At 42.8% G+C, this 16,333-nt stretch overlaps 1 protein-coding gene across 1 annotated transcript in view; it reads left to right on the top strand.

The window, feature by feature from the left end:
* Nucleotides 1–16,333, top strand: part of efnb3b (ephrin-B3b) — an 84,338-nt gene that overhangs the window by 24,000 nt on the left and 44,005 nt on the right. The gene's annotated exons all lie outside the window — the stretch shown is intronic.

The raw sequence follows: 16,333 nt of genomic DNA, 5'->3' as shown, positions 1-16,333 counted from the left end.
CTAAGCTTCTCAAATATGGGGATTAACTCAATGTATCTGTGAAATGGCACTGTAAATGTATTGTCCTTTAGTTCAGGTATTTTCTCAAGGCTCTTAAAGATCTAACTGGCAAGTTTTGATTTTATAGACTGAAGGTTACATTCCAATGAAACCTCCATCACTTAGACTTACTTATTTAATGTTGTTAAATGTTTTTGAGCAATAGTCTCTGTAATTGGAGGAAAATATCTGTACTGAAAATCCCCTCTTTAAAAAGAAAATAGTAGGACTAAGCTGACAGCATTAACTGAGTTTAAATATTGACTCTTATCTTAAGTTCCCTGTCAGGGAAGATCACGAGATAAGTTTTGGACTTAGAGTCTGGCCAGATGACATTTTTCTGATACTCGTTAAGTTTAAAGTCAGAGTTGAAGTTAATCGTTACTGAGTGAAATGTGGTGCCACTTTAAGTTTAGGTTGTAAAAAGGTCAAAAAGCACAGAACACATCCAAAAAAGAGAAACTCTCGTCTACATATAAAGCCCACTGTTTTTTTTTTCAATTTGTTGGCTATGAATACTAACTCGGCGGTGACATCATCACCCGTGGCGAGAGGTGGTTTGACCGCTGACCGCAAGCACAATCGAGGGCCTGACCCCTCATTGGTGCAACTTGCAACTTATGATACTATCTCACCCAATGAGACCAATGCCTGGGAACAGGCTGTGGAGGGGGGGGGGGGGGACTTATCGGGGCGACATACCACTGCTACCCCTGTCTGTGTGTGTGCGCTAATCTGCTTTGTCTGGCAGGATGCACCATCAGCACTCAAGCGTGACCCTTGACCACTAACCTCAAACGAGGGAGGACGGGGCGTGAAGGTCCGTCCTGCGCCCTCCGACACAATTAACAAGAGAGAGGGGAGAGCGTTTCAGATCCATGACATGCAGAGGGAGAGGAACTATGTTCAAGTTTGTTGGTGTTTTTGTTCTACGGAGAGAGCGACAAAAGGGAGGAGGGAGAAAAAAAAAGAGGACGGACTGGAGATGAGAAGTGATGAAGAGGAAGAGACATGAAGAACAGTGTGGTGTTCTTTCTTTTCTCTCCTCTTTCTCTGATGAGGAGACAAATAGCCATTGTCATCCAAGAGATGCTGGGGAAAGCATCTAGCGCTCACGCTCCTTTTGTCTTCCAGCTTTGTATATTTCAGAAGCTATGACAAAGGCCATTTTCACGCTCTGCATCCATCCCTGTCACCTCCTCCTTCCACTCTTACTTTTAAACCTCCGTCCTCCAGGCTGCCCTCCTCTCCTTTCTTCCTTCCATCTCTCACGCTGAGTCTGCCGTCTCTTGAGTCACGCCTTACGGCCTTCCCCTTTTTCTGTCGCTTCCCCCCTTGCTATGTCGCTTGCGTCCTTGCCTTCAACCCTTCGCGCCTTCATCCATCTTTCCCAGATCGCCTTCCCTCCATTCGTCCTCTCGCTCTCCTCACATCTCTCCAGGAAGGCCGTCCTGACTATTCCTCGCTCGTCTCTCCCTTCATTTTCTCTCTGACACACACCTTTCTTTCATCCCTCCCCTCCCCTCCCCTACCGAGGTTCTGCTCAGCCCCTTCTCAAAATTGTCAGTCTATTTTTCACTCTCGCACGCTTACGTAACTACTTAACCTCGGCATGTTTTTCTCTAATTCCACGTTTGCTCTCATTTTCTATTCTTGTTCTTGTTTTCTCTCTCCGTATCTGATGTTGCACCTGCTTACGCGCCGGCTGCCTCTCTTTCTTGCCATCCTCCTCTCACTTTTAGCTGTCAATCAGCAGCCAGTCACTGAGCTTTCTTTTTCCCTGCCAAGAACATAAACATGCACCCAATCTGAACCAGTTGCACTCAATCCAATTCCCCTCTTTGAAGAAAGCAAAGAGTTGCAATCCGCAGATTTGGGCGGCTTGTAGAGGGAGATGTTGGTGGGAACAGATATGAGAGAAACTGTTTCTCTGTCCTTCTTTCTCACTCGTTCCCTCTCTCTTGTCAGCTCGTGGTCTCTCTGGAGTACCCCAGAAACAAAGGGAGGAATAAAACTGTATTTTTAGACCCTTTCATTTTTCATTATCATAATTATTTGGGCTTTGTAGAATCTTTTCATGTATATTTGACTCTGTGTGTGTGTGTGTGTGTGTGTGTGTATGTGTGTGTTTGCTTGCGTGTGCTCAACAGGGTGTTGCTTTTGCTGCACTGCCGCTCTACTCACTCGGGAGCCCAGAGGTTGAAAAAGAGAGCACATACACACACATGCACACACTACAAATCAGTCACACTCATCCCCAGCCGTGCCTCCTGTCTATTTATTCCTCGATTCATCCGATTCTTTATTTATTTTACACGCTGCTTCCTAATGCAAATAAGTTTGTCTGCTCCCTGCCGAACTGTGGAGCAGCATGGGATCGGAGCGCGTGTGTGTGTGTGTGTGTGTGTGTGTGTGTGTACGTGTGCGCATGAGAGTAAGTGAATCCGTGTGCACGTGGGAGGATGGGTGAGAGTTTATACATGAATGTGTGTGTGTGTGTGTGTGTCTGTGTGTGTCTGTGTTTGTGTGTGTGTCTGTGGGACCCAGTGAGTAATAGAGCCAAAGTCCTTATCTGTCACCAGAGAGCTGCCTGGCTCTCTCTCAGCTGTCAATCATCCAGCCCTAGAGACAAACACTCTGCTTCAAACACTATGAGAGGCAGAGAGAGAGGGAGGATGAGGGATGGATGAGGTAAAAAAAAAAAAAAAAAGAAAAAAAAAAGGAGAGCAGGAGGGAGGTGGAAAGAGAAGGAAAGGATGAGGAAAAGATGACAAGAAAGAGAAAGAGTGCAGCGGAGAGGAGGCAGGTGTGGAGGGACATGGGGGGGGGGAGTGAAGGACAGAGGGATAGAAGTTGCGATGAAAGTAAGGGGAAGGAGGGAGGAGAGTTAAGGTGTTATTTCAACACCTCTGTAGTGTGTTCCTCAAGCCCTGCAGGTAAACGAGGGAATGGAACTTTAAAACACTTCACCTGCATGAATTAGACAGGCCCCTTGAAAATACCCGGGTGACTTTTGAAAAAGCCACTCTTTAGGAATTAAAGTGGGAGAGAAGTGGCGAAGTGCGTGCGCGGACGTGCTCAAGCACACGCCCACACACTAACATGCACTCTCACACACAAATTGACACACACACACATTCTGGCAAAGCTATCAGAACTGAATATTGGCATGACACACTTCAATATCCTGACTCGAGTGAATAGGATTTCTAATGACCTGAAGGCTTTCTCTTTCAGCATTTTGTGTGCGGGCATGTGATTGCACTTATGTTTGTCTTTTTTGCAATAGCGGCAGCCAGTTAGCTTGCGCTGGACGCCGTCTGTCCTACTTTCACAGACGCATCCCTCCATCCCTGAACGCCCGGTCTCTGCTCATGCAGCCGGCTAACTGTTGATTTTACTGCGGGGCTCAACAACCCCTGGGTCGAGCCAGGACTGCCGCTCCAGCGCTTTCCTCTAAGTCCTTAAAGCTTCCTTCAGCCAAAAACGGGAGAGAGGCATTCGGGTTTGGGGGGTGGGGGGGCAGATGAGCCAAAGAGGAAGGAGAAAAAAAAAGAGAGGGAGAAGCAAAAGGGTTTGAGCCCCAAATCGCTTCAAGATGCATTTCACTGGAGTCGGAGTAGCTGAGAGTCTGGGAGTCGGGTAGTGCTGTTTGGAGCCTGTGGGGAAAGCGAATAGAAGCCAGGTTCCTATTTCCAATGGATTAAACACTGTTACAGATACACAAGGCCCCTGTTGGGAAACGCATAGCAAAAACACACATGTCACCAGACTTATCTCCTATTAAGGCCACTTTTTGGGAAAAAAATAAAACAATTACATACAAATTCAGCTAATTCTGATGTTATTTGAAAATATAACATCAGAACAAACATCGGCACTATGAGTAATTGAATTTCCTGAGTATCTGTTTCAAACTGTCTCAATCTGTCTTTCTCAACGTGGTTAGCTGAAGCATCTTCAGTACAAACAAAGTGATCTATCTATCTATCTATCTATCTATCTATCTATCTATCTATCTATCTATCTATCTATCTATCTATCTATCTATCTATCTGTCTGTCTGTCTGTCTGTCTGTCTGTCTGTCTGTCTGTCTGTCTGTCTGTCTGTCTGTCTGTCTGTCTGTCTGTCTGTCTGTCTGTCTGTCTGTCTGTCTGTCTGTCTGTCTGTCTGTCTGTCTGTCTGTCTGTCCATTGATTCCATTTGCACTTCCTTATTTAGTCGACCACATGGTCCAACTTGGTGACATGATCCTTCATTGTGATCACTATCTTTGTGTAATATATATTATACACTACATTAACCAGCAGCTCAATCAAATTATTCAGGCTGAAAAGGAATGGACATGTGTAAACATCATAAATTGGAGGAGAATAGATTGAGTGCGGGGAGAAAGATCCTTTTGGGATTTTGGATGTGTTGATATTAACTGAAGAACAACACCCTTCTTGCATTGTAAATGAGGGTTCATATAAACATAGTACTATAAACATATTATACATACACACGTTATTTTGCTCACAAACTCAGCAGTTTGGTAACAAAAAGTCCCTAGAGCCCTGCATTCCTGGTGGCCCCCAGGGGCCCCCTATGGATTACACTGCTCTCCTGACACTGTGGCTTGACTGAGCTTAAGCTGAGTCCCTTGTAGCTAAAGTTTCAGACTCCTTGCGCCCTGTGGCCTCCCCGGAGCAAAGTTGAGCCTTCACACACACACACACCCAGGTCACAGATGGGGAGAGGTGACCCTGGGAGTACGCCTACATGCATGAACGCATGTGGATGCACTCAAACACACACACACACACACAAGAAGGGAGCTTTGGAAATGTAGGTGACCCACACTGTCGCAGGTCAGCGTCTCACCTCACTTCTTCACTCCCCGAGGGACGACTCTTGGATGGTATTCTTTTGGTGTGTGCGCGCATGTGCATGAGGCATAGAGAATGGGACTGAGAGCCATTGCATGCATTATAACCTTCATTCCTCCAGAGCCCTGGGTGACCTAATTAAATTAGTGAGGTGGTTGGAGGGAATGAGTCGAAGCTCAAAGACTTTTCACACGCCAGGCATAAACACCAGCTGCCACTATCATGTATGTGCTGTATGTGTATATGTGTATGTCATCCTGAGCTATATACTTTAACACACTCAGTCCTCAGAGGGAGTTAGGGGCTCTGCATGTGTCTTTGGTGGTGTCTCAGGGGTGTCCTTCAGCCTCTGTTGAGGGGTTCATGCGTAGGTGTATCCATTTGTGAACTTGGGGGGGCCCTCTCAATCTCTTCCTCTCTCTGTCTCTCTCACTCTCTCACACACACACACACACAATGAGCTGTCAGGACCCGCAGTGCTCGATCATTGCACACCTCAACTAGACCACCTTAATGGGACCAATCCAGACTGCTGCAAATCATCCAGAGTACATGCTGAAAACAAGGGAAAATGAGGAGAGGAGAGGGAGGAGGGGAGGTGAGACACAGGAGCAGGAAGAAAAGGCGGTTCAGGAGTGACAGAGAAAGCAGCAGACAGGGAATACCGCAGCCATGAGAAAGGACGTGAAAAGTATGATTTTAAGTTTGCATGACCTCCCAGAGGAACAGTCGGGTTTCACTGTAGAACAACTAAATGTCTCAAGTATGACTTTACAGCTGCTGGTTAGCGCATGTCATCGTGTTCATTTTGAAACGGAAGTATAAAACGGTGCCAGCATAAGCTGACGCTGGTGAAAAATTCCGAAAAAATTAATGAGCCACAACATAGCCTTCAACAGGAGCACAAGCCAAAACATTTTGGGATATTGATTACGTCGATTAAAAGCTTCTAAAAGTATAAAGTTTCTCTGAGTTGTGTTATTGTTAAAAAATAATATCTTAATTTATACAAAACCAACGAGGAAGTATTAATCACGATATGGACTTGTTGAGACAGTTGTTTTTTTAAGCTGCAAAAAATAATTAGAAAGCTCACAGAGGAAAAGTTTTTAAGCTGCAGAGTTTCCACATGACAGTGACAAGTTATTTGAACAGTTTTCGTGTTGATCTCCGAAAAAACGAAGCGCTTGTGTAAAAATAAAACAACACCCTGAAGACAGAATCATTCGTCGAAGAACAATCAAAGAAGCAAGATGTACGACAAGAAATAATTAAAGGAAGAACATTAATGAAAATGGTGATACAAAATGAATTTTAATAGAAAGTAAAAATAGACATCACTTGGTTACACCGAGAATTTAAAAAGCATTTTTTTTACAATGCCCAAAGGGTTCCCTAGTGTGGAGTTTAATATGCTGTAAAAGAAAATAGCTATTGAATTTTTTTTGATGTCACATTTTTCTTACTAATAGTCATAAATTCTTACATTTCTGTTCCCTATTATGTAGTTTTTTTTAAAACTAAACAATATGAGAAAAGCTGTGAACAAGTGAGACAAGAGTGAAAAAAAAGATGGAAAGGAAGGTATAAAGAGGTGTAGAAATGAGAAATACAGCATACGCTGGTGTTTGGTAAGAAACAGGCATTGAATATAGAGTAGAGACTAGAACGCATGTTTAGAGGAGTCAAAAGAAGCCACGAACAAAAAGTTCTTAGCTTGAGATGCAGGAGCTGAAACATGAAGAAGAAAAAAAGAAACAAGGATGCAAATGAGAGCGGATGAGGAGAAAGAGAGCGGTAGATGTTTGCTGAGAAAAAGTTTCTGTTGACCTGAATATAGCTGCGTTGTTCAGATTTGTTCAAAGACGCGGAGAAGTCTTTCACCACACTTGCTTAGTTAGTTCTAGTTTCTGTTCACGGTGCAGCTACAAGTTTCAACTTAATGTGATACGCTCGTCTGCTGCATTGTATCGTATGGAATGTATCGAACCCAGCAGGGGCAGAGCTTCAATGGAGATGAAGGGTGTGTGTGTGTGTGTGTGTGTGTGTGTGTGTGTGTGTGTGTGTGTGTGTGTGATTATAGAAGAAACCAACACATTGTGTGCGTTTGCATGTGTGCTCTTTGCAAATGCCAAGGCGTCCAGCGTGCTTCTATCCTGTGTCTCTGTGGTTATCCAGGGTGTGATATATACTGGATGTGACACCGACGCTGCGGCATTCTGGACCGCCTCTGGACAGGAGGACGAGTGTGTGTGCTCGAGTGTGTGTAAGTGTGATGACAAGGGCGCAGTTACCTTCAAAGTCCCAGGATGCCAGCTAACTATTCAAACAACGCTCTGCATCTTTACCTGCTGACTGCCACCTCCCGACTCTCTCTTACTTTCTCTCTCTCTCCCTCTTAAAAGTCATCATTGTCTCTTTATCTCCCTCCACACTACCTCTTTTTTCCTCTCTCCCCACTCTCTCTCTTTCTCTCTCTAACCTTTCTTTCACACCATATGGAAACCATTACCGCTGCTGTCGTTTCTCACCACCAACATTCCTGAGGGCTTTGCAGCGTTCACTGACTTTACATCAACCTTGTGCTCCTCTTTTCTTGTTCACACCGCTCGTCATAGTTGACTAATCTGTTGTTCTGACTCGCCTTCCTTTTCTAACACTTCAACATCCAGTAGTCTCCCCCTTTTATGTAGCTTTAAGCTGCACCAGTTATTTTTTTTGGCCCCTCGAAAACATGACAATAAAGTGACGAAACAACATTTAAACATCCTGTTGTGTTAGCAAACCACTGCAAAGAGAGCAATGTCCAATGTCCTCTCTTAGGCTAGGTTAGCGCCTTAACTTTTAAATGCTTCACATCGTTCTCAAGCTATTTAACTCTATCAGAAGTACTCTGGCTAAGTTTTTAGTTTATTAAACACAACAATTTTCTCTACCTTCAAGCTAAAACAGCCTATTGCATTTTTTCAACATTTGACACCAGAACAATAAAACTAAAAACACTACATTTAACTATGTCTCTCTTGCCAGCTGTTGTTAATTAGCTTTGGGAGCATCAGTTGTTTTTGTACCAACCTGATGTTACAATACAGCTAAAACTAAACATCATTCTCAAGTTGTTTGCTAACGTTTCATCTCTGGGTTTGGTGCCGACTAGCTCGTTAGTTCAGTTAGCATTCTGTTTTCACTCCGTATCAGTAGCTCAAAACATTATTAACAGATATGTGTTGGTCACAAACCAAACAAAATATCCATTTGTTGCTTTTTTACAAGTTGTTTTTAAATCAAACAGATTCTCCAGCCAATGTTTGATTTAGTTTTTTTCTCACGCTAGTTTATCACTTCTACTGTCTTTCTTTTGTTGGGCCAAGTCGTTGGTTTCTTATATAGTTTAGTTGGTGTGATGGTAATTTGTGAAACGCAGAGTTGAAAAGTTCTGAGTTACTGAGGAGAACAGCATGTTCTGCTGGTTCATCATTTAAATTGACCCCATTTTTTATCACTCTTTTGACACATGTTCATTTGGTTTTATAAAAGGTATCATTGATTGTAGGTTGAATGATCAACAAGAAAAACAATCCTTCAAATGAAAACATTTTTCACGTTTCTTGCAAAGCTCTAAAGTCTGACATTTTGGTATTTTTGGACAGCCCCATTAACATAAATCATGTAAAGTTCTGTGAATTTGAGTTTAGCTGCACAATTTGTGCTGACCACCCAGTCAGAAACTTCTAGGTGGAAAGGTTTAAGGGGATGTAGTTTTATTTTTCTTTAAGTTAATAAAATTAGTAATACCTGCTCATGTCCCCCTCTTTTCTCTACTTAACAGATGCTTGAAACTAAACTTCTTGTGTTGAAACCCAACGTGTAACTTTCTTCCTCGCTCCACCTCCCTCAATGAACTATTCCCTCAGTGAATCCATCCCACTATTTCATCCATAATAGAAATGTTCGGTGGTATCTGGGCCATGCCTTCTAGAGAGACTCAAACTCTCATCAATTTACATTATCACTCTCTCTTCCCCCTCCGTCTCCTCTGAACCCCCTCTCTGTCTCCTTCTACCTCGCACAAATGTATCCCATCTCTCTCCTGCTCTATACACACAGTCAAAGACCACTTTCTCCAGCCCTTCTCCAGGGTATATGGTTCTTTAATGAAGACACTAATAATGATTATGGATATTTTAAAGCAGTCTGTCTCTGGACTGACGGTAGCGGAAGCTCCAGTGTCTGCTAGCAAAACGATTCAAATGAGTCTTAGATGATTTCAAACAACTAAGCTACTCATTCATTATTAATTCCAAGAACAATTTAAGATGATACATATTGTTTTAAAGATAAAACAGGATTTAAATAATTTGTGTAGAACAGAAAGCTAAAGTGGGGATCTAAGGTTCATGGATAAAGCTTTTTAATTATTTGAGGCAGAGATATGACTTAAAGATTTATAAAAACATGAAGACAGACCTAATTCAGTAATACTTCAGGAGGTTGCCTCACACACTGATACAACTACAGATCATAATAGCTTTTTTGATCCAGGGCGTCAAGTTCAACCAGCAAAACGGGCTTCAAACGCTCTTGTACCAGCATGGAAAAAGCTCTTTCGATTACAGTACCGATCAAAGATGAGGTCAGGATGAAAGAACGCAACATGAGTAAAATTTGAAAGCTCCTGAATCTTTCATTGTAAAGCATCAGAAGGAGCAGCAGGCAGAAGATGTAGGTGATACGTGCCGAGCACAACAGGTCAATTTGATTGAGCTCCTCTTGCTGCGAAAACTGTGTCAGAGACAGATTGTGTATAACCTGGATTCATGTTAGATATATTTCAAACCATATGTTTTTCATCACCTATTGTTGATGTTTCTCAGTTTCGCAGCATATAGGAGGACTGATTGCTACAGCAGAGCAGTGGAAAGTGATAGCATATGCAGTCCCTTTACTGTGTGGGTGCTGTGTAAAAAAACCCTCCAGCTTCGCAAGTGAATTAATCCAGCGCTGAGGCTTGAAATAATATTTTCCTAAAGTAGGTAAAACAGTCAGTTAGTGGGATAATTTTAACATTTCCAAATCTTTTGAATTACTTAATTCATACTCATGGAGTAATTTTTTTATTCAATCAACTTGTTTTCAGTAAAATTCATGATCTACATTAATCGGAATTAAGTAAACTATGCTGCAAAAGTGATATTTTAAGATCCCATGTGGACATAAATGAGTGTGTGTGTGTGTGTGTGTGTATGTGTGTGTGTGTGTGTGTGTGTGTGTGTATGCTCTTTGTGGCGTTCTTTGGAAAGCACCTCTCAAGTAAATGAGGCCCAGCGGATTAACTTTAGACAGCTACTAGATGGCCTGCAGGTGTTGCAGCTCAGCACGCGTGTGTTTGTGCACGCTTGCACTATAGAGTGTGTATTCCTCCCGTAGCCGATCGGTTTGCTACTCCTTAGCGTGCATTCTCCCCTGCCGTGCGTCTGACAGCGTGTGTACATTAAAAGGGGATATGGGGGAGGTGGGGGTGCACTCAGACGCCTGTGAGTGTGATTACACTGTGTATACCATGAGATTAGTGCAGACAGCTTTATGCGCAGGGCCCGCCATAAATCTCCCCCACCACAGAGCTGAATACCGCCATCGTTTATTATTCCCTAATAGATCGGTCCTTTGCTGTCTGTCCTCTGCTTCCCGCTCATTCCAGGTTGTGGTTAGCTCAAGGACAAAAAACCCCACAGAGGATGGAGGAGGTCAAAGTTGATGTAGAGTTCTGAGTAAATCCTCCACACTGATTTCATTTTTATTTTATTTTGTGCTCCCTGCCAACTTCAGTGTCCTTCCCTCTCCTTTTCTTAATCCTCCTTCTGTTTGTTTTCTGCTCTCGAGCATCATTTCTCCACACCATTTTTCTGTTGCAATCTGTCCTACTTCTTGCTCTCTCTTTGTCCTTATGTGTTTGTTTTATCACTTCAAATCCCACCTCTCTCTTTATATTTCGCCTTTTTTCTCTCATCTATTTTTTTTATTTCTCTGTCACAGACTCAGCGCTCCCTCTTGTCTGCCCTCCCTCATCCCCACCCTTCATTTTCTTATGTTCAGACAGACATACACTCGCACACACACACCCTCCCTTGTCTCCCTGTGGGCCGCTGACTGCACCTGTGTGCCCGGGCTTCGGTCCGGACATGGCTCAGGTTGCCTCTGTGGAATCTTGGAAATGTTGGAGCTGTCCGATATGCCGCCCAGAGCAGGTACAACAGCAGACAACATGCAGATGGACACGAAAAAAAAACCCACATAGGTCACAGAAAAAGCACGCACAGCATCTGGGCTGCTTGAAAAGACATTTAACTTTCTTGCATTACCACAACGTTTTGATATATCTTAAATTCTATTGTGAATTTGACAACAAAGAAATAGATTAATTTAATTAGTTTCAGTGCAATTGTTGGCAGCAGCATTTAAAGAAGAAAGGAGAGCTGCAGGATGATGGGAGGGTAAAAAGCAGGAGGTGTTTAGGTCAGAGGGGGAGGTCGTGGAGGCTGACACTTGAGTCTTCTCAGCACAGCTCAGGGGTCACGGCAGAGCGACACTTAGGTTGAGAAAATGATGTTTCTTCCCTCATAAAAGAGCTGCGGAGAAGAAAAGAGAGGAAAGCTCCTCCCTCCACCTCCCTTCTTCTCCCCTCTTCTCCCCCCTCAGTGTCACCTCTGGCCCACTCCAACCCCCCACGCCATGTTTCAAAGTGTGGCCACATGAATGGACCTATTGTTAATGGCTGAGAAAAAAAGGGGAGAGGGAGAGAGTGGACAGCAAAAGAGATGAGGGAGAGTGCGAGAGGAGAGAGAGAGAGAGAGAGAGAGAGAGAGAGAGAGAGAGAGAGAGAGAGAGAGAGAGAGAGAGAGAGAGAGAGAGAGAGAGAGAGAGAGAGAGAGAGAGAGAGAGAGAGAGAGAGAGAGAGAGAGAGAGAGAGAGAGAGAGAGAGAGAGAGAGAGAGAGAGAGAGAGAGAGAGAGAGAGAGAGAGAGAGAGAGAGAGAGAGAGGAAAAAAAACAGACACTCAGACAGAGACTCTCTCAGAGTAAAATGCAGCCAAAAAGAAAAGAGTAAAGGGAAAACGTAGTAGTGCCAAAGGCAGTGTCTGAATGGGATGATTTATTTAGATGTGGTCACAGATGAACTCTATAAAAATGTTTATAAGTCCACCCCACTCCACTTTTCTCTCCTCTCTTCTCCAATGGAGCAGCAAACCTGACCGTGCGGCTCACTAACTGCCCGCTTTTTTTTAAATTTATTTATTTAAGTCTGGATTTAAAACAGGAAACAATGTGTGAATAGTTGTTTATCACCATATTTTCTGTCTGAATGCAGCCTTGGTTTATAGACTCTCACTGTCACACAGACGAGAGTTAAAGTGTGAATTGTGAGATAAATACACACTCTTTTTCTCCCTCTACCACATGATTGGATTGCAACAAGGTCTCCCATACCCTGTCCTGTTTACAGCAGCTCACACAAGCTATCATTCACTTACACACACAAGGTTAACTGGGGTTAACTCTGCAAATCTGACACCCTGAACATGCCGCATATCAGAAAAATTGAGTTCTGTTGCAGGAAATTTCCTTTTTTTTCACCCAGCTTCTACCGTGCTTCTCTCGTCTTTCTCCACATTTTCCTTCTGTTGAGTGTGCCCTCTTTGTGTCTGTCTTTACTTTTCGCTTGTACTCCACCTTTCTTTGTTGTTGCCACAAACCTTCCCTGACATGTTCAATATCTTTTTTTTTCCACCCCCCCCCCCCCCCGACCCCACCCTCTCTCTTTCTCTCACTTCACTGATTTCTCCTTCTTTCTGTCTTTCTTTTTTTTGAGCAGTGCACCTGCCCGATGGCATTTTAACTCAACAGTCATATCGTCCTGTGTGTGTGTGTGTGTGTGTGTGTGTGTGTGTGTGTGTGTGTGTTTGTGTGTGTGTGTGTGTGTGCGCGTGCGTGCGCGCGCTGCCATTCTGCAATGCAGCTCGACTGTGACTCAGGGTACCATCAGATACCACTCACAGAATGCGTCATGCAGGAAGCAAAAGGTGCTTGATTTTAGAAATGTGTGCACACTTGTCTGTGTGTGTGTAACTTTGTGTACATGTGTGTCGTCAGTGTTAATGTTTAGGGAAAACTAAACCTGCGGATGTGGGTGGATGTTTCTGGGCAAACCTTTTGTGTTTAGCAGAAGGGCATTTGTGTGTGTGTTTGTGGAATAGATTTTTCTGTTTAGGTTTTGGAGCAGAAGCCTCAGGTACCACCAGCATGTTTACAGTTCATACTTTATAAATGGTGTGAGTGCCTGTGCTCTCCTGTCTGAGGCCGAGAGGAAGGTGAACTATGTATGTGTGTACGTGTTGAGTGAAGCTGAGTGCCTACCTCTCCAGCCTAAGTATTGCCTGATAACCCCGAGTGACCTGAGTAATGAGAAGTGGAACAGTGGCTTCCCAGCAGGCCTCTGGGCCCGCCTCAGCTAAGTTAAGTCTGCTTTCTAAAGTTTCCCTCCGGTGTACGCCGCCAGCCAAAACACCAACAGATAAGGCTTACATCTCAATTTGCAGCAGGTGTAAGGCTGTTAGCGCGCTGTGCTAAGAGATAGTTGACTCCAAGGAAGTTGAGGGGGTGTAGTCGGCAAGATGCAGCTAGGCAAAACAAACGAATCTTTCTAGAAACACTATGTAAAAAATGTCCTGTATTATCTTCACACAATGTCTCACCCCCTCTCTCCAATTATAACTGGCAAATATTTGTCTGCCAAACATTTGTTTCATGTAAGCCTGTTTTATCTCATCTGAAGTGTAGCCATGCTAACAATGTGGCTCTCAAGACAACGATTAGTTGTCCAGTATTTTGCTTCTGCAAAGCTACCGATTAATGATGTTTTGAGTAATGGACAAGTTATGAGTTTAACAAAGTCGAAAATTCCTATTCGCATGCTAACATTTTAAACCTCTATAAAAAATGCTAAACAGTCGTTTACGTCACGAAACATCGGCCTGTAAGCATGTCAACGAAAAACCCACTGGTGCTGTACATGAAGCCATGGGTGAGGCTGCAGTCCTGTTCTGGATAACTTCAAGGTTAGCACCTTTGGGGAGTCACAGAGCCTTTTAATGGGTGACATGCATGGACAGTGGAGAAAATGTGAAGCTGTTTGAGCAAAGTTTGACTAGCAATTCCATAGATCTTACTCACTGATCAAGTATACAATCAAACAGCTAAAACTGTGAGATTGGAGTTTCATTAAAGAAAGCATTTAGCAGACAACTCGCACAGGATATAAAAGGTAAAAAGTTGCATTTTGGAAAATGTTGGATTGAGTGTTTTTATAAACTTGACTCCTGCTAGGGATTATTAAGAACCTAAATAAATCAAAGGACACTTTAATTAAATTCTTTAGTTTTCACTTTTAACAAGTAGCACTGCTTCTTTCAAAAAGCACAGTAATGATTTTTTTGGTCATGGCTTTAAATTAGCAAAGCCATGACCAATCAGAATTACCTATGACAATAAAAGTTGTGCTTTTTTTAGAAGAAGAAATCATCAAATAAAAATCAAATTGGACTGTCTTGTTTTGTATAATTGTAGGTATGACACTATCTCAGCTTTCCAGTAAAGCTTTAAAAACAATAGTAATTGTTTGTATCATGAATGAAAGTGTCGTTAATGAGACAGCAGAGGGAATTCTTTTTTGTCTGTCTAACAACACAGTTATACAAGTATAATTTCTCGGCCTGTTTATGCATTGTGATCTTGTATAGTTGAATTTTTTAATTGGTTGAACAGTTGTCTGACAGCAGAACAGAGGGAATAATGGAGCAGGTTTGAGTGCTGTGACTCCCGAGTTTTCATGTGGATTTGTTGGAAACAGAAAAAGCATCTCGGCCAGGGGGATGGGGGTCGGCGCGTTCGCTTCCTCCCACTTTACATCAAAGTGTCATTCTGCATTCTGGGATGATGATAACAGTTGAGAAAATCCAGAAACTCTTCTCCTCTTCTTTTTTATCTTGTCCTTCTATAAACACCTTCACTTATCTCTCTTAGTGGTGACATTTGTTTTAACCTGAGATAAAGTCACTGTGGATGTGCACAGACTACTCTCTGGTTTCCTGCTGTTAGCAAAGCATGCTAAGGCGAAGAGTGGAAGCCATCACAGGCCTCAGGAACGAAGTTGATAACTCACAGTATTTGGCCTTATCAGTTAGAGATGGCCCTGTGCTGTGAGGGGAATAACAGTGTCTGAGTCATTTGTTGAGTTTATGCCCCTCTGACTGCTGCGTTTCATATTCTCTGCTCTGGAAAGCCCTCTAAAAGCCCACAGTGAGCCCACCAGTCCTCCAAAACCATACTAGAAAAACACTTTTCTTGTCTGCTTCATACTGGTTTTGCACCTGAATTCATTCTGAATTTCAAAATGATGAAGTCCTTCCAGAGCTGCTCTGTTTTGTGCCAGAGAGCCAATAAACACCATTAGAACCAATGCTTCACTAAAAGCCACACTGAGACTATAATAATCTTGAAAAAAAAAACATAAATATGCATTTATTTGTTGAGTCCTGTCATTTTGTGGTATTTGAATCTCTTAATGCTGCCTGTTCTTCCATAAATGACAGGTGTCAAATCACCCAGTTAAGCGATAAACAAACTGCACATCATTCATCTGCACATCAGAAGCGGATGACAGACTTACATCAGAACAGCTGATTTGCAAACTAATTAACTGTACGTACCTGAGATTTGGAACTGGCAGCTTCATCCTGCTGATCTGCAGCATCAGTTGTCTTTCTGTTCCTTCCTCTATGATCATGCCACCGCTCTCATGTCCAAGTATAAAACAGATTATGTGCTGTAGGTACATTTGCATTTCATAAAAAAAGATTTTATAGATGTGTTGCAGCTAGTTTGGTTAAGTATCATTCATTTCTTATGTGTGATGTGTGCATCCATCAGGACTTTTGTTGTAATTTGTTCGCAGCATGCTTTGTTTAGAAGTCTTAGGACTTCAGGCTTTAAATTTTAAGGCAGTCATGTTCCTGCTCTTACACTTGTTAGTGTGATTTTGCCAACATTTGCCCCGTTTTGTTCTAAAATTCTGGATTTTGTCTACTCAAACATATCCCTGAACTGGAGGTCATTTCTAAGTAGCTCAGGGAGAGGCTTATATAAATGTTTTTCTTCGACTTGAATCCCTTTTCTGCTGTGGATTGGTGCTTATTTTTCCCATGTGGCTCATCAACAGGTGGTAATATTTCCTTGTGTTTTTTTTTTTTTGTCCTTCTCGTGGGTTCAACAGGGGATTTCATGAGCGGGTGTGGTGAAAATGTAATTCTGCAGCCTCTCAGTAAAGGCACCTGTTCTCTGTCAAGGAGAGGAAATAAGAACTAGGAGAAA

The sequence above is a fragment of the Symphodus melops genome (assembly GCF_947650265.1).
Source record: "Symphodus melops genome assembly, chromosome: 20".
Taxonomy (NCBI): domain Eukaryota; kingdom Metazoa; phylum Chordata; class Actinopteri; order Labriformes; family Labridae; genus Symphodus; species Symphodus melops.
The sequence above is the reverse complement of the archived record's forward strand: the minus strand, read 5'-3'. Positions and strand labels throughout refer to the sequence as shown.